At 34.5% G+C, this 14,019-nt stretch overlaps 1 long non-coding RNA gene across 1 annotated transcript in view; it reads left to right on the top strand.

Annotated features, from left to right (window-relative positions):
• Positions 1–14,019, top strand: part of LOC144289704 (uncharacterized) — a 285,074-nt gene that overhangs the window by 15,348 nt on the left and 255,707 nt on the right. Inside the window, exon 3 of the long non-coding RNA XR_013357618.1 lies at positions 4,996–5,154. This is a non-coding gene — a long non-coding RNA (uncharacterized LOC144289704). The remainder of the gene's footprint in view (positions 1–4,995; positions 5,155–14,019) is intronic.

The raw sequence follows: 14,019 nt of genomic DNA on the forward strand, positions 1-14,019 counted from the left end.
TGAAGCTAGTATTAGGGAGAGCCTGGATTTGAGTCCAGACAGTCTGAATCCAGAGCCCACTTGCAATTTTTGCTGTTGTGCAGGACCTCACATGTGAAAGGGCCCCCTACTTGCATTAATGCTACCTTGTCATTGTCTTGAATAATAACAGTAATTTTGTTGTCTCATTATACTAGATTGTAAAGACCAAATACATGGAGTTGCTATTCTTGGATATTTAGAACTAAGACCCTCAGAAAATTCAACCTGCCTATCCCACCACAAGTTGCCACAACATAATCTGTGTATTATCTATCAGATGCAGTTATGATCCAGGCCCTCCACCAGACTAAGTCTATAGCAATAGCATAGTGCCAAAGGAAAAGTACTGGATTCACACAATACATGCATCGCTTTAAACATAACTGGAAGCATAGAGCTTCTCGATAATGGAAGATAGTAGGATACTAATAATTTGAAATAATTTGGTCCCTCAAGAACCCAGATGGGCAATTCATAGTCACTGAGATTTGGAAGGCAACTTAAAGATAATCTGTTTAAACCTCTCAGTGGCATCTGGTCTACTCAGAAGACTTTATTACTAATTTTTTTCTTTTCTATGAAGACTCTCAATATTAAGTTTATTACTATTATTTTTAAGGTTAAGATTAGAAATTGAGAGCAGATGTATTTAGTATCTTCTGGCTGGTTTAGATTTAAGCTGGATTAAAGGTTTATTTCATCAGATATCCTCTTTGACAAATGATCCAAAATATCCTTAGTCATCATCAGAATGTAAGTTGAGCCTTCGTGTGTGCAAGGATAATTTTCTCAATTTATTATAATTTCTGTGACTTACGCACAACAGTGATGGAAACAGCCTGGTATAGATTTCCAAGGCGCAGTGTGGGAGGCACTGTGTGTGCACAAATCCCGTTATTTGTTAATAGGATTTGTCCACATACCTTCTGCCCAGTCCGTTCAATGCTTTGAAATATTGCAGCTGCTTTTCATTTTCTGTTAAATCCGATTGGCAGCAATGTCAATGCTACAGCTCAACCCACAAACAGAAGCACAACTACAAGCAAGAATACACTGGTGGCAAAATAGCCATAAATGCCACCATGAAGCAAAAATATTCCATGGCAGGGTGCCATCTGGGGAATTTAGTTACCCTACTAGGCCCAGTCCTAAGTAAGATATTTTATCTTTAACTGGTTATTGTTCTATAACATTGATGACTCCAACATAGTGCATTCTTAACTGGAGGCAATTTTGCTTCCCACAGGATATCTGGCAATGTCTGGAGACACTTTTGATTGTCATGACTGAGAGGTACTATCCATCAAGTGGGTAGAAGACCAGGGATGCTTCTAAATATCCTACAATGCATATGAAAACCCAGCATGGCAAAGAATTATCTAATACTCAATTTCAGTACTTCAAAGGTTAAGGGCTCAGGTCCCAAATATTTCAAACCAACCTAGTAATCATAAATGATGGTTTTCCTTTTTTTTTTTTTTTTACCACCATTTAGAATATAAATAGTAGTGTCAATTGGGGAACAAATTCAAGTACCATATTTTTGTGTTGGTGACATTTAAGGATACATCTCTTCCTAAGTATTTTGAACAAGATAAGAAGAAGTACTAACGATGAAAAGAGCAAAAGTATATTCTTAGAAGTATGACAGCCAGAAGGGACTTCTAGTCTAGCATTTGCAAACTCTATTCCCTACATACCAGTTCAGCAAGACATATGGGTATCCTATGAGTAGGTATCCAGGTCAAATGACACAGTGAAGTGTTGGGCTCAAACAGAGTGAAATATATTTTTATTCTGAAGAACCATTCTAAGAGCTTGGAAGTGCTCACAGGCACCAGGTGGCTCTCCAAAGGTGACTACAGTAAAATAGAAAAAAGTTTTCAAACTCACTGAACCATCAAATATTTTACGCCTGTAACATCTGTTAATATTGCCTTCAACAAAAGCTCTAGTCCACCTAGCATGCTCATAAGTATTGTACAAAGATCAAGTTACTTGCTCAAAATTCTTCCAATAAGGACCAAGCAAGGACAATATCAAAGCCTATATTACCCAGTCCATTCTTCTTTCCACCATGCAGTGTTTTTTTTTTTTAATATCTATAGTTACTATTTTTTTTAAAATGGGTTAATTATATTATTACATCATAGCATATAGTGCTTGGAATACATTTATTTATTTATTTATTTATTTATTTATTTATTTATTTATTTATTTTAGAGGTGGGGAGGGGCAGAGGGAGAGAGAGAATCTCAAGCAGACCACCCCCTCACCCCACTTTAGGCACAGAGTCCTGAGATCATAACCTGAGCTGAAATCAGGAGCTGAAAGCTTAACTGACTAAGCCATTGAGGTGCCCCAGAATACACATTATTTTAGACAGGGCGTTTCCAAATCCATTATCATCTTTAACCCTTATAACTCACATCAAGTTATTTTTTTTTCCTCTTCTTTTTTCAACTTCATGATTTTTCCTTTCATCATCACTACCACCATATCTTCAATATGAACTCAGCTACTAGAACTTGCTTTGGGGTTAGGGCCTTTGCTATCCCATGTTGAAAACAACTGATGGCACAGTGGAGCCAATGTCTGTTGAATTAATGAATGCTCCATTTTATAGATAAAGTGTAAGAAATATAGAGAAGTTAAACTGAAGGTACAGGTACATGTTTTTAAGCACCTGTTATCCTGAAGGCAATGTGTTGGTTATTTATTATTTTTTTTGTATTATCTCACTGAATGAGTGAAATTTAATAGCAGCATCAAAAGACAAAGCAAAACCGGCAAAGGGAAGAAAAAAATAATACTTTCTTTAGGAAAATAATAGAAACTACAGAATAAGTGATGGAAAGCTGAAGTAATGTATTTTTTCCCTTGCTTTTGTGTTCCAAGATAGATAAAACCAGCCTGGACTTTATACTTCAGCATACTGACTCACACTCATTTGGTCTTATGCAAAAGGCCAGCAATTTTACGGAGTAAAATTTCTCAGCGGAGCTTCCAGAAGAGACACAATGATGAGCAATGAACTTTTCATGACTATCTAGTTAAACTAGCTGGAATTAAACACTTGAGTAGTTCCACTTAAATTTTATTTTTATTTCTTATGGTCATGGAATCTAGTCAACTTAATGTTTAACACATAATTCTCAAAAAAACAAAACTAAAAGGAACTCACTTGGAAAACAAAGAGATGAAAGATCTCCTTTAATAACTAATTCTCAAACACATGCAATTATCTAGTAGATTAGCTTACTGAGGACACTTGTCAGTTTTTCTCTACCAATGTAGAATCCAGTAATACTAATAGTCAACTCAGAATACACCCCAGAGAATTATTTTGATGAAAGAACTTTTTACTAGTGTGAAAATGCTTAATACTGAGATGTGTGCTCAACTTAAAGATGTGCAAACCTAAAAGGGCATTGCTACTCTAAACAGATAAAACTAGCTTTTATTTATTTCATTTCTGATCCAGAATTATTTTAATTTCCAGCAACAGTCACATGCTTTCAAAAATCTTAGATGATCATGAAACACATGGCAAGCCAACTGAAAGATCTCCACAAGATATTTGTTCATTGACAAATCCATTTTTCTATCACTCATTCAAACATCAATGTGCGCCAACTGTATAGAAAGTGCCAGTCTCAGTGATGTGAAGAGTTAAATATAAACACCCTGTACTTAAACAAGTCATGTCTCAATAAAGAGAATCAGATATAAAAAAGGAGAGCACATGCACAGAAAAAATTGGGTAGCAATGATGATCAATGTACCATTGTTTATATAAAAACTATATGGAATATAAATGTTCATCAAGAGAAGTGGCTAAAATAGTGAATTATTCACAATATGTAATAGCATAGCAGCAGTAAGTAGCTCAAAAAAAAAATCACCCCAATGCCCAGAGTTTGAGTGAATAACGTAAGTTGCTGAATAAATACGGCTACATAAATATTATATATTTATGGGTATGTAAGATATATAGAAATGCTTAGGGAAAAGGCCTGGAAAGACATAAATGAAATGAGAACAGTGGTTCTCTCTGGGTAAAATACTGGAACTGGGGAGATAGTCATAAAAAATTAGTTTTACCTGTAATGCTCATATCTTAAAATCAGAAACAATTCATGTATTATTTATCAAATGTATGTACATAGACAGAAAGCTGTAGATACAGGTATATATTAACACAATCAATACCATAGGGAGGAACACATAAAGTGATACAGAGTTTTGAATGAGTAAAACAGTTCCCTACAGGAGAAATTATGCAATATTTTATGTAGAAGAAGCCATACTTTATTAGTTATAAAAAGAATTTGGAGGTGGATAGAAAGTAAAATTAACTATAAAAATACTATAATGCACAAACATTAACTAAAATGGCTGGTGGGGTTTTTTGGGGGGAAGGATGATGGGATGAATAGCTGAAGCACAGAGTTTTTCCTTGAAACTATTTGGTGTAAAGTAGAATGGTGGCTACGTGACATTAACCATTGGAAAAAGTCTAAAGAACTATACAACATAAAGCATGAATCCTAAAGTAACCTATGGGCTTAGTAATAATGTATCAATATTGGTTCTTCAATTGCAATAAACTTACCATATTAATGGAAGTTATTCATAATAGAGGAAACTGTTGGGAGGAGGGTTGAGAACGCTCTGTTCTTTTTGTTCTATTTTTCTATAAGCCTAAAACTGCTAAAAAATAGTCTTTTAATTTTAAATTGTTGTAATAGAATGCAGAAACAAGAAGAACATAAGTAAAAGAATAATTAATGCTTTTGGTGGGAGACTGGGCCACTGGCTGTATTGTACCAATGATGCTGAGTTAATACAGAACACAGAAAGCTCCGTGGTGGGCTAATACACAGAATATTTAATGTTATTGCTGTTATTTATTTATATGTTTGTTTTCTGTGTAATTTTTGATGTCTTAAAAAAGAACAATGGCTATTCCAGGACATATAAAAGTGGAAGAATATTACAAGAAGAGAGAGAACAGCTAAATGGATGACATACAGAAGTGAGAAACACCCTTGCTGGAAATGGAACAGAATCTGGTGCAGCTCAAGTGCAGACTCACATCAAATAGCCTGGAGGTGAAATCAAAATGTGAAGGTGAGAGTAGACTGTGAAGTGTACTGGATGCCTACCCAAGGGATTTGGATATGAGTATGCGAATCCATTTTTTTTTTTTTTTTAAGAGCATGACCTACTCACTTCTGAGCTTCTGTGAGACGGATGGCAATGAGGAGAGAGGCAGGGGGACAGGAAAGGATCGGTGAATGTGTAATGAGGGTGATGGTTTGGGCATTAAAATGAGTGAGTTCAAATTCTGGGTCTCAACCTTCCCAGATGTATATGTAATAAACCCAAGGCCTACATCTTAAATGCTTTTAATCTCAATTTTCTCATGAATAATAACAAATATAACACTCTAACAGGTATGTGGTGGTATTAAATAAGAGAATAGATGCTAATAGAATAATAGTAAGTAACATTTTGGAGCAAAAGGCCAAGGAACTCTATGTGAAACTGAGGCATTCTTAAGTGATTCTGAGGCAGCTGGACATTTCGGTAAAGGGGGAACAGTCAGGATAATGCCTGTGATGAAGGCAGAAGGTAGTAGAGGGACAAATGAGAAACAGTGGGAAATGAGTAGCAAGATAACAGCGGGTTCCACTATGAAACTATGAAACTATGAAGAATTCTATCTGAAAACCAGTATGCTTCCACTGGTCTAGCTATTGTTTTACAATTCCTCTCCTACAGGCCTCCACACAGAAGCCTTCAAGGTATATCTTAGTCAGATTAGGCTGCTTTAACAAAATACAATAGACTGAGTGGCTAAAACATTTCTCAGAGGGGCACCTGGGTGGCTCAACGGTAGAGCCATCTGCCTTCGGCTCAGGGCATGATCCTGGGGTCCTGGGATGGAGTCCCACATCGGGCTCCCCATGGGAAACCTGCCTCTTCCTCTGCCTATGTCTCTGCCTCTCTGTGTCTGTCATGAATAAGTAAATACAATCTTTAAATAAAATACAATAAAATGAACACCAATAAAAAATAAATTTAATAAATAAATAAATGACAAAAAAATAAAAAATACAATAAAATAAAAAAATACAATAAAATAAAACATAAAACATTTCTCAGAATCATGGATGTTGGATGTGCAAGATCAAGATGTTAACAAGGCAGGTTTTATTCTGAGGCCTTTTCTCTTTCCTGTGGACAACCACCACATTGCTGTGTGCTCACTGAATCTCTTTGTGTAACTTTGGAGAGAGAGAGTACTTTCTCGGATGTCTCTTAAGGGAACTAATCCTGTCATAAGAGCTCCTCCCTCAGGGCGTAATTACCCCACAGAGGCTCCATCTCCAAAAACCACACATGAGGGGTTATGACTTTCACATACAAATTTTGAGGGGGACACAAATCAGTCTATATAGCAAGGCACCACATGCAATTTCTTAAGTATAATCAGGACTCATAATTTTCTGAATAATAATTTTCTAACTATCCCTTAAATTTTTGTATTCTCTGTTACTAAGAATAAGAGAAAATGAAATACTGAGAAATATTTGAACTACTCTACTAAAACCATTATATGGATATTTACAAACACATACCCAGGGACACACATAACCACAGTTTTTAAAAAATTGTTCTAAAAACAATTTGTAGTGGAAATTTACCTTGTTTAAGATGTACTGTTGTTACGACTTTAAAATTTTGTACTTGATATCTTTAAAAGAACATTAACCCCCAGAGTCAATACATCTGTTAGGAAATATTTTGTTTTACAGGCAGGAATTATTTCATATTATGAATAAAAATACTTATTTTAATATGCTGCATTAAAAAGATTTTGAAGAGTTATATCAAGAATGGAATAACATTGAGGGGAAAATAAGAGTGATGTGAAAAATGAATATTTCTTTATTTTGATTTTCTTCTTTCTTATAAAATTTGACCTTTGTTATATTAATTAATATTGTTTTCATTATATTCTTTCAATTACTAAGTCAATGGACAATTACCTGAAATTGTTTTGTTTTCTAATCATCTTAAAACAATCAAACAAAACAAAACAACCACCTTTACATGAATTTTGCTCACTGGCATATTGTGTCACTAATTTTTTAATTCAATGCGTAATATTTTACCACCACTATAGAAGGAACAAATTGAATTACAGTCATAGAAACTCAGTCTTGCTATTGTTCAATTATCAAATATTTTATTATTCTACTAATTCTAACACCTACCATGTTCTGGGTAGAGGTGAGGTTACCGAGGCATTAATATTGGTTTCTAGGAACTTTAAAGTTAAGTGATTCACTCTTTTCCTCAAAACAATCTCATTGTTTCTCCATTAGACTCAAATTGTGTCTTACAGTTTTATTCAGTGACTAATTATGCTATTTACTACAATAAATCTCTGACAGTGGTGAAAATAAAAGCCTAATTTAGAGTACAAAAACAATGGACATTGTGGTCATGACCACTGACTTTTACTCAAAAGTCGATTCCAGCTAATTACAATGCTTGGAAAGTTGCACAAGGGACCAATGACAACTTAATTCTCTTCAGGTTCTTCCCATTAATAACCCAAATGTCCACCAGTACAACTGTCATCCTCCTAAGAAAAGACTTTAGAATGCAGCAAACAAGATGAAAGCAATAATAACTATAAAGTGCTTAGCACAGTGTCCTGTAGAAAATCAATGTTCAAAAATTGCTAGCTAATGATAATAAGAGTATTATACTACCAGCTTTTATGAGGACCCTGGTTCAAGATCAGAGAATACACAATACTAAAAATTAAAGAGATTCTAACATGTAATATATCTGAAAATGGTACCTGTCTAGTAAATAACCATTTATTGAATGAGCACATGAGTAAATGCTCTTCAGAATATAGAACTATGTATCTGAGCAAAAAAGGAGGCACAGAAAATGAATATTTTGTATAATGACCATTTTGAAAGGCTGCTCTAACTTGGGTGAGCTAAGTCCAGATAACATCATAGGGACCGTACAAAATCTGCACCATGCCAGGCCTGCAAGTCCAATATCATCAGGACAGCTCCTTAGCAGTAAAAAAATAAAAATAACTTATCAAAAAAAAATCTGTATAAAAAATGTGACTAATTTTTTTTTAAAATTTTTATTTATTTATGATAGTCACAGAGAGAGAAAGAGAGGCAGAGAGACACAGGCAGAGACACAGGCAGAGGGAGAAGCAGGCTCCATGCACCGGGAGCCCGACGTGGGATTCCATCCCGGGTCTCCAGGATCGCGCCCTGGGCCAAAGGCAGGCGCCAAACCGCTGCGCCACCGAGGGATCCCCTGTGACTCACTTTTATTATATTTTTTTCCCTATAGAATATACTAAGCCAAATTGAGGGAGGGAGAGTGTAAATCCTGAGATCCTGCATTAAATGCCTCTGATATAATAAATATTATTTATTTGATTTCTATATTAGCTAAATTCTATAGAATATATATATATATATATATATATATATATATATATATATATATATATATATATATATAAAATTTTAGAACCAGGCTTGGCAGCATTATAATTAGAGAGAAAACAAGATTTTCTAAATTGCATCTCTAAAAAGATTATGTTCTTTGTCATCCCTTCACTAGATTTGCACTGGCTATTTAAAGTTTTATCCTTCTGTATATATAACTATTTTAACTTTATGTTTTCCAAGCATCCTTAAAAGTGTACTTCTGCAATGTCCTCAGGGAAATTTTGTTCTAATTGCATTTTTAAATTATTATAAATGTATGCTGAGTAGGACTTTCAGCTACTGTCTCTGCCTATTAGGTAATTTTACCTTGAAGTTTGAAATAATTTGTTATTATACACTGTTTTAAAAATCCCATGACAACAATACAGCCATTAATATGGCTATATGTCTAGCTATGATTATTTATTCATATATAATGTCTATCACAGATGAGTTAATGATACAATAAGCTAGTCACTAACTCAATGTTAAACCAAAGATCCAAGTCTGCTTCTGCTGCTGTGGTCAACTTCCCTTTTCAATGTCTTTTCTTTCTTTCTTTCTTTCTTTCTTTCTTTCTTTCTTTCTTTCTTTCTTTCTTTCTTCTTTCTTTCTTTTTCTTTCTTTCTTTCTTTCTTTCTTTCTTTCTTTCTTTCTTTCTTTCTCTTTCTTTCTTTCTTTCTTTCTTTCTTTCTTTCTTTCTTTCTTTCTTTCTTTCTTCTTTCTTTCATTCTTCCTTTTCTTTTTCTTAAGATTTTATTTATTTATTCATGAGAGACACACAGAGAGGCAGAGGCCTAGGCAGAGGGAGAAGCAGGCTCCATGCAGGGAGCCCGATGTGGGACTCCATCCCAGGACCCGGGGATCATGTTCTGAGCCAAAGGCAGATGCTCAATCACTGAGCCACCCAAGTGCCCCTACAATGTCCTTATGAGGAGTGCCTGTGTAGCTTAGTCAGCTGAGTATCTGACTCTTGGTTTCAGCTCAGGTTGTGATCTCATGGGTCATGGGATCAAGCTCCGAATTGGTGTTGTGTTCGGCATGGAGTCTGCTTGGGATTCTCTCTCCCTCTTCCTCTGCCCCTCCTGCCTGTGTTCTCAATCTCTCTCTCAAATAAATAATCTTTTTAAAAAATAAAATGTCTTTCTGAAAGTGTTATTTCAGCATTATGTAAGTAAAAGTAAGCTGAGTTTACAGAATTATATACAAAATTATGTTAACTCTAATGGGAGGCTTCAGTCTTGATAAAAGTTATTAAGCTGTATATATAAAACTTCATGGATACCAAGGCCTATAATTTTCTGGATTTGTTAGCCACAGAGCCTTCTCCGTCCCTCTATTTTAAAAATAGAATGTAACATAATATCTTACACAGAATTTAAAGACATAAAACAGATGAGACTCTGGATGAAGCAAATGAATAGATCCTCTTCTATCCATCCCTGCTGAGCCATATGTGGGACATTCCTATACCCCTTTCTGTGAAACCCAGGGCTCCATAGAAAACTGCAGAGAATATGTCTTTTCTAGAATCTAATGTGGTAAACTAATGACAATGTTGGGGAATCTCTGGTACAATATTCATTGTGTTCAATAGGTAGATCTGGATAGAAAACTGGATAGAAAACTCCAAAGTGTTCTTTAATAATCTTTATTGGAAATGGTAACAAAAGTGCAATGTCACAAGAGTTCATGTATCAGGCCCTCTCTGTTCCTGGACACAAATGCATTAATAGGAGATTCCAATAAATTGTACAGAATATAACATAGCTGTGTGATACCAATTTTGTTCAGTTTGGCTCATCATTCAAATACCTCCTCATTGTAGATCTATGCCACTTTTGAAGACTTTTTAAAAAACAACTGTAATATATATATATTCTATTTCTTAGTATCCTGCTGCTTTTAAAAAATAATGTGACATTTGTCCTGGGAGGAAACAAAGGCAGGGACTTGTTTTATTTGTGACCAGTTTCTCTGTCAGGATTTATTTTTCTCTCTCTTCCTTCCTGCCCACTCATCTTTTCTGTTTCTGTCCCTTTCCCTCTACCTTATTCCGAAAGAAGTAGTGAAGTTTATAGGAAATGTGCATCTGTCTATAAACTACCACCACCTCAGATGTTTTTAGTTCCCTTAGATACCTGTGCAATGAAACACACCAGTCTAAATCCTTCCCCACTTCTGTACATACAGCATTCTATGTATCCTAGAACTTTATAAGTAATCCTATTTTAAGATTCTGGACATTTTCAATGGAAGCTCTTATCACACATATTAATATTTATTTTTTCCTAAGAAGATTCAACTTGCATAAGTTCTTTATCCTTCTATTTCAAATTAACAAAAACAAAAGCTTTTTTAATATCCTAGATCCAGGTCAATGATTCTAAAACTAAAACTACCTGGATTTAAGATCAATCTAGCATAGTTTAAAGTATTTTTCAGTTTATTTAACATGTTTTGCTGAAATATCCTTATTTTTTTTCCAGCAGATTGTACCTTTGTCAAAAACCAAATGGCCATATTTGCACAGATTTATTTCTGGGTCTCTATTCAATTCCACTGAGTTAGGTGTCTGTTCTTTTAGCAATACCACACAACTGTGATTCTTGTTGCTTTATGAATTCTGAAATGGACTATTGCAACATGCATCACAACTGAATGCCTATGAAAGCCCATTAGAGTTAAAACAATTTTATGTGTAACTGAGAAAATAGGCTAGACTTGGTTTTACATAATTTTTGACATTGTTTTGGCTATTCTAGTCTCTTTGTCTTTCCATAGAATTAGCTTGTAAATATCCATCAACAACAATTAAAAAAAAAAAAAAGCCTGCTAGAATTCTGAGATTGTATTGAACCTATACACCACATTAGGCAGAAAAGATATCTTAATTATACTAAGTCCTCCAATTCATGAACATGGTATATATTTGCATTTATTTAGGTCTTATTTTATTTCTTTCATTCATGTTTTGTGATCTTAGCATACAAAATCTGTTCCTATTCCATTAGATGTATATTAATTGCATCATGGTCTGCTGCTTTTAAAAAAATATACTGATTTCTAATTTTGCAGTGCATTGCTAGTATATAGAAACAAATTATTTCTTACCTGCAAACTTGTAAAATTCACTTATTAGTTGTGGGTATTTTTGTAGAACTGTATTCATTAAAATAGAAAATCATATCCTCTGAAGAGAGTTTATTTTAGTTCTTTCCCAAACTGTATGTATACGCCTTTTATTTATTTTGTAACACTTAGAACTTTACTTAAAAAATGATTTTGAATAGGAATGATGTGATAAGATGCCTTTGCCTTTTGTCTTATCTTAGAGGGGAAAAACTTCAATCCTTCACGGCTAAGTTAGATGTTAGCGTAGGCTTTCTGATGTCCTGATAAGTCTTTTTTTTTTTTTTTTGATGTCCTGATAAGTCTAACTGAAACAGTATATGGAATTTTCTTCTATTCTTAGCTTGCTGAGATTTTTTTTTGTTAAAATGAATTTATTTACTTATTATGATGAATCACATTGATTGATTTTCCAAAGTCGAGCCAGGCTTACATACCTGGAATAAAACCCACTTGGGCAGGTTGTATTATCCTTTTTTATGTATGCAAATTTGATTTGCTAATGTTAGGTGGATAATATTTTTTTGCAGCTCTATTCATGAGGGATGTTGATTTGTAGTTTTCTTTTTCAGCAATGTGTTTGTCTGGTTTGAGGATTACAGATTCCATCCTGGTCTCATGAAAATAAATTGGGTAGTTTTCATTCTCTTCTGTTTTCGGGGGAAAAATTGTGTAGTACTGATATTGTACATATCTGAATTATTTGGTAGAATTTATTATTTAAAACATCTAGGTCTTAAATTTCTTTTTTGGGGAGAAGTTTTATAATTAAGAATCCAATTTAATTTGTAGATATAAGATTATTCACATAATCTATTCTTCTTAAGTGAGTTTTGATAATCTTTCAAAAATGTGTTCATTTCATCTAAGTTTTCAAATTTATGGGCATAGGCTTTTTCATACTATTCCTTACTATCCTTTTGATGTTTGTGGAGTCTTACAATGACATATCCTTCTTTGGTGACATTGGTAATGTATTTGATTTTTCTTGGTCATTCTGACAAGATATTTATCAATATTATTCATATTTTAAAATATCAATCTTTAGTCTCATTTTCATTGATTTTTTTCTATTATTTTTGAGCTTCCTTTCATTGACTTTTGCTCTATTTCCTGCCCTCTAGTTTCTTTGCATTTAGTTTTATCTTCCTTTCTAATTTCTTTTTTTAAAAGACCTTATTTATTTATTTATGAGACATACAGAGAGAGAGGCAAAGACACAGGCAGAGGGAGAAGCAGGCTCCATGCAGGGAGCCCAACGTGGGACTCGATCCTAGGTCTCCAGGATCAGGCCCTGGGCTGAAGGTGGCGCTAAACCGCTGAGCCACCTGGGCTGCCCCCCTTTTCTAACTTCTTATGGTAGAAGCATAGATTATTGGTTTTAGATCTTATTTTCTAAATTAAGCTTTCAATGATAGGAAGTTTTTCTCTAAGTACTACTTTAGTTACATCCCATACATTTTGATATACTTTTAAAATTCTTTCATATAAAATATTTGAAACTTATCTTTAAACTTTCTTTTCTGTTCCACTGATCTATGTGTCTGTTTTTGTGCCAGTACCACACTGTCTTGATGACCAACAGCTTTGTAGTACAACCTGAAATCTGGCATTGTGATGCCCCCAGATATGGTTTTCTTTTTTAAAATTCCCCTGGCTATTCGGGGTCTTTTCTGATTCCACACAAATCTTAAAATAATTTGTTCTAACTCTCTGAAGAAAGTCCATGGTATTTTGATAGGGATTGCATTAAACGTGTATATTGCCCTGGGTAACATTGACATTTTCACAATATTAATTCTGCCAATCCATGAGCATGGAATATTTTTCCATCTCTTTGTGTCTTCCTCAATTTCTTTCAGAAGTGTTCTATAGTTTTGAGGGTATAGATCCTTTACATCTTTGGTGAGGTTTATTCCTAGGTATCTTATGCTTTTGGGTGCAATTGTAAATGGGATTGACTCCTTAATTTCTCTTTCTTCAGTCTCATTGTTAGTGTATAGAAATGCCACTGACTTCTGGGCATTGATTTTGTATCCTGCCACGCTACCGAATTGCTGTATGAGTTCTAGCAATCTTGGGGTGGAGACTTTTGGGTTTTCTATGTAGAGTATCATGTCATCGGCGAAGAGGGAGAGTTTGACTTCTTCTTTGCCAATTTGAATGCCTTTAATGTCTTTTTGTTGTCTGATTGCTGAGGCTAGGACTTCCAGTACTATGTTGAATAGCAGTGGTGAGAGTGGACATCCCTGTCTTGTTCCTGATCTTAGGGGAAAGGCTCCCAGTGCTTCCCCATTGAGAATGATATTTGCTGTGG

The sequence above is a fragment of the Canis aureus genome, chromosome 19 (assembly GCF_053574225.1).
Source record: "Canis aureus isolate CA01 chromosome 19, VMU_Caureus_v.1.0, whole genome shotgun sequence".
In the NCBI taxonomy this organism is placed as follows: Eukaryota; Metazoa; Chordata; class Mammalia; order Carnivora; family Canidae; genus Canis; species Canis aureus.